The following is a 5,000-nucleotide window of genomic DNA, read 5'->3' on the forward strand; positions in this document are numbered from 1 at the left end:
ACATCAGCTCATTTATCCTTACAATTTATCCTTATCACTGATTTCACGCTTTCTTCCACTTGTCTCAATCCATCGGCTCTTTCTTTCCACTCTTCCCGTATATGGCCTCTCCCTCCCTCTCCCCTCTCCCGCTCCCTCTCCCCTTCCCCCTATGATCCATCACGCTGCTGGATGAATTTTAATCCCCACAAACTTAGGGGATAATTACTGGGGCTGTGAGAGGGAGTTGTCTCGGCGAATACATTCTTGAGGCCCCCTTCACCCTCTCTCCCTCCGTCCTCTATCTCTTCTTTTCTATTCTCTTTTCTCTCTGTCTCTCTACTTCTCCCGTCTTCTCATCGCTATTTTTTGCTTGTTTGTACCTATTTCAAGATTTAACCTCTCTCTCTCTCTCTCTCTCTCTCTCTCTCTCTCTCTCTCTCTCTCTCTCTCTCTCTCTCTCTCTCTCTCTCTCTCTCTCTCTCTCTCTCTCTCTCTCTCTCTCTCTCTCTCTCTTTGACTTTGTTCTTCCTTCCTTTATCCATTCCCCTTTTCCTTCTCGCTATTTTCTTTTCCTTTCCTCTCTCTCTCTCTCTCGTCTTATCTTATGCTTCTTTCCTGTTCTTAATTCTCGATCTTGTCATCTTCCCATCTTGCTTATTACCTCAGATCCAAATGTTGAATACCAAGCAGGAGCAACACCAGGAGGAGGAGGAGGAGGAGGAGGAGGAGGAGGAGGAGGAGGAGGAGGAGCTGGAGCGTGTCAGGCGGTGCGTGAATCTTGCGTCTCATCAAACTAAAACCAGGAGCTGTAATGGGATGTTTTGTTTTGTGTCAAGGTTGTCCGTTCTGTTCGTTCCAAAGGTGAATGTATTTGCCTCGTCATTGTGGGAATAGAAGTATTGGGGGAGTGATTGCTAAATGATTGGTGATTACTTCTTTTCCTGCTTATATTTAGGGACAATGTTCAGATAGGGACTAAAGTTAATGAAATATGTGGGTAAAAAGTGTTTATAAATAGGAAAAAAAAACTGAAAAGGGCTTTATTGATTAAAATACAAAAAAGTTGATTTAAAAGGGTTTCGAAAGGCATTTTTAATTGGAAAAATGCACTAAAAAGGCTTTTTTTGTGAAAGTGGTGAATATTTGAAAGTTTATAGAAAATGACTAAAATAAAAATATTGATACATTTTCTAATATTTTACCTGATTGTACATAATTACTAGCAAAACAATCCACTTTTTTCTATGTTCCTTTACAAGTTAGTGCTCTTGACTGTTACAAGATTCTTTGATCACACACACACACACACACACACACACACACACACACACACACACACACACACACACACACACACACACACACACACACACACACACACACACACTTCCAAGAGTTCATTAGGTTAGTGATCGTCTTAGTAACGCGCGGGACCTCCTTTTCAAAACCCCCACATTTTTAAAAACACACTGGAAAGGTCTCTTTTTTGAATACTTATCTCGCTTCTTCTCCTCCTCTTGGGCCCATCAGTGAAAAGGCAGATTTTTCCTGGGCCGCCGTGAATGAAGTGTGATTAGTGAGCGCTAATTACCGCCGCGGAGGCTTTGAGATGTGGTGAGGCGAAGAGGATGAGAGATTGCTGGCGATCTTATCCGTGATGGTGGTGGTGGTGGTGGTGGCGGCGGCGATGACGTGTACCAGTCTCTCTCTCTCTCTCTCTCTCTCTCTCTCTCTCTCTCTCTCTCTCTCTCTCTCTCTCTCTCTCTCTCTCTCTCTCTCTCTCTCTCTCTCTCTCTTGGGGAAACGCAGGCCAATTTGCCATATTACACATCTTTTGTCCCGCGCCAAACAAAAGCTGGGAGGGATGCGTCACGTCTGATGTCTGTCAGAGAGAGAGAGAGAGAGAGAGAGAGAGAGAGAGAGAGAGAGAGAGAGAGAGAGAGAGAGACGTTTGTGTGTTTTGGCTTTTATGTTTGTTTGTACTTTGTTCGTATGTTCATGTATATTGTGTTACTCATAGTAGACTATCAGTTCTTTAGGAATTTTAGATAGAATAAAGTCACGCATTATAAGACTAGAAGTAATTAATGTATGTGAAGTAATGATTGAGATTAACGTTATTATATTTTCCAGCAGGGAGGTAAAAAAAATAATAAATAAATAAAAAGGTTCAGAGTAATTACAGACTCGCGGTAAAAATAAGTGATCATGATGTAAAGTTATTAGTTGTATTAATTTTATTTTACTGTTTGTTTTTCTTTGCTCTTTCCCGTGCATGTCATATAAATGTGTGTGTGTGTGTGTGTGTGTGTGTGTGTGTGTGACTAGTAGTGTAAGTGTTAGTTGTGTGATTGGTTGGTTAGTGTACATAAGTTTCATAAGTTGCTCGGTGATTGGCTCTGTCTGTGTGTGTGTGTGTGTATGTGTGTGTGTGTGTGTGTGTGTGTGTGTGTAGGTATGTGTAAGTGTAAAATCATCATTATTACTTTTGCCACTCATGTTGTCTACGTTCATTTAGTTTCGTTCTGGTTTTATTCACACTGTTACCTTGCCTTTCTCTCCCTCTCCCCCACAGGCAGGTCAGGCCGGAATTCAGGTATCGGTGGCGTGGTCGTGGGAAGTGTCCTGCCATGACGCTAACCACGACAACGCAGGACAGCCCCTTCCCTCCCCTCCCACAGCTACCACTCCAACCACCACCACCACCACCACCACACTTCCCCTCACTCCCCTCCTTTGGCCTCCCCCATACCAGTGAGAGTCCCCTTCCCTTTCCTCCTCTCTCACAGCTCTTTCCCTCCCTCTCTCTCCCAGTCTCCCCACTAGTATCAACTCTTTTTCTCCCTCTCCTCCCCTCGCCACCACCACCACCACCGCCGCCACCACCACCCACAGGCAGCACTGCACCACTCCAGTTCTGCATCACCTGCTCGTCCCACGCCACGCCAGCAAATATGAAGGTGAGGTTGCCTTTTTTTTATGAGTTCTTTTTTATAGTGAATTCTGAAGTAAAGATTTTGTATTGTGCCTTCTCCTTCAGCCTCGATGTGCTGGGGTAGTTATAGATTAGAATACATGTACTTTTCAAATGTGAACGTGAGATCACTATAGTTTTCATGACTTTTTACGATGAATTCTGAAGTAAAGGTTTGTACTGTAAGAGTGACTGGTTCTTTCTCCTTCAGTCTATTGATGTGCTGGGATACTTATTTATTTGGTCACACGTGCTTCTTTAATTAGGAAGAAATGTGTGTGTTTTTTTTTTCGTCCAAGTGTAATGATACGATGCTTGATTAACGAAGGGAAGCACGGCAGTCGTTTTTTTCGATCTATACGTGCCTGGATGATCGAGCACTATGCTATTTTGCGCTTCATACAGGCAAATTATATATATCTTTAATTATTGTATATGGGGTAGAAAATAATTACTTTCTTTATTGCATACGTGATAATTAACATTTTCCTCACACACACACACACACACACACACACACACACACACACACACACACACACACACACACACACACACACACACACACACACACACACACACACACACACACACACACACACACACACGCCGCCCGTCCAGAGTAAAGAGAAATAAGAGAACCTTTATCTGTATTGTTGGTGAAATGACAGGCTTTCTCTTGCTTACTCTTTTTCTTTCTGGGTGATCAGTCTTGAGTTTTCACTGCTATTCTTTTTTTTTTTTTTTGAATTTCCAATGCGTATCTTTCACTGTATTCGCTCTAGGATGTGAGTTACAGCTATCTCTCTCTCTCTCTCTCTCTCTCTCTCTCTCTCTCTCTCTCTCTCTCTCTCTCTCTCTCTCTCTCTCTCTCTCTCTCTCTCTCTCTCTTTTTTTTTCCATCTATCTATTTATGTATCTAATCATCTGTTTATCCATCTGTCTATATATCTCTTTTTTTCTCTCCACCTGGTCACACTCCCTTTGTTTCTCTCCTTAGCACTCTCATCACTTACTCATTACACGTCCTGCTCCTCATTCTATATGTTGTTTAACTCTTACCTCTCGATCAAACATTTTCCAAAGTCTGGTTCTTTCCTCCAAAACATCACTGCCCTCCCTCTCACTCTCTCCATCCTTCCCCACCCTTCTGCCCTTTTTCTCTTCCCTGTTTCTTTCCCCATAAGAGCGAAATTCCGCTACTTAAGGGTGGAAAGCCTGGTCTTAATTGCATGTTGATCATCCAAACACGTGAGCTATGAGAGGCCTTTATTTTCTGGAGGTTGTGAAAATGTTATTGAATTCCCCCACGAGGTTAGGTTAAGTTAGGCTGGTGGCGTTGGCAGGGAGTTGGATGGACTGAGGGAAGAAAGGAAGGGAGAGGTGAAATGAGAGAAGGTGGAGGGTGATGGAGGGAAAGCCTTTAGGTGGATGGCTGAATGATGTGGAGTGGATGGTAGTTGGAGTGAAGGGGATGGACTGAGGAAAGGAGAAGGGAGGTGATGGAGCAATCAGTGGGTGGATGGATGAGTGATGCTGTGAGTGGGTGGTGGTGAAAGGTGGAGGGAGGATGAAGAGAGTTTGAGTGGGATGGTAATGCAACTGGCGAGACAAAAAAGATAATAACTGATGAGAAGTGAAGGTTAGTCTGGTTAGTTTCGAGGAAGTTGTGTTGCTGCATTATTATTGATTTGTCAGGATTTTTAAATTATTCGTGATGTGTTGGTGTTGCTATTACTGTTGTTATCATTGTTATTATTGCAGTTGTGGTGGTAGTAATATTAGTATTATTTTTATTAGTGGTAATTGTAGTAGTGCTAGAAGTGTAATAGTAATAGTAGTAGTAGTAGTAGTGCTAGAAGTATGGTAATAATAGTAGTAATATATAGTAATAACATCATTATTATCACAACCATTGTCATCACAGTCCTCATAATTTCTCCATCCTTATCCACCCTCCAATTAATTACTTCACTAGTGCAGTACTAATATTTTCTCCACGGTGCTGAGAGCCTGGCACTTCGATACATGCAGATTAAATTTG

At 42.4% G+C, this 5,000-nt stretch overlaps 1 protein-coding gene across 7 annotated transcripts in view; it reads left to right on the top strand.

Moving 5' to 3' along the window:
• LOC135104319 (carbohydrate sulfotransferase 11-like) overlaps positions 1-5,000 on the top strand; it is a 240,446-nt gene that overhangs the window by 118,353 nt on the left and 117,093 nt on the right. For all 7 annotated transcript variants that reach the window (XM_064011590.1, XM_064011591.1, XM_064011582.1 and 4 more), the window contains exon 3: positions 2,558-2,942. The gene's annotated coding sequence lies outside the window, so the exon portion shown is untranslated. The remainder of the gene's footprint in view (positions 1-2,557; positions 2,943-5,000) is intronic.

The sequence above is a fragment of the Scylla paramamosain genome, chromosome 10, assembly GCF_035594125.1.
Source record: "Scylla paramamosain isolate STU-SP2022 chromosome 10, ASM3559412v1, whole genome shotgun sequence".
NCBI classification, from domain to species: domain Eukaryota; kingdom Metazoa; phylum Arthropoda; class Malacostraca; order Decapoda; family Portunidae; genus Scylla; species Scylla paramamosain.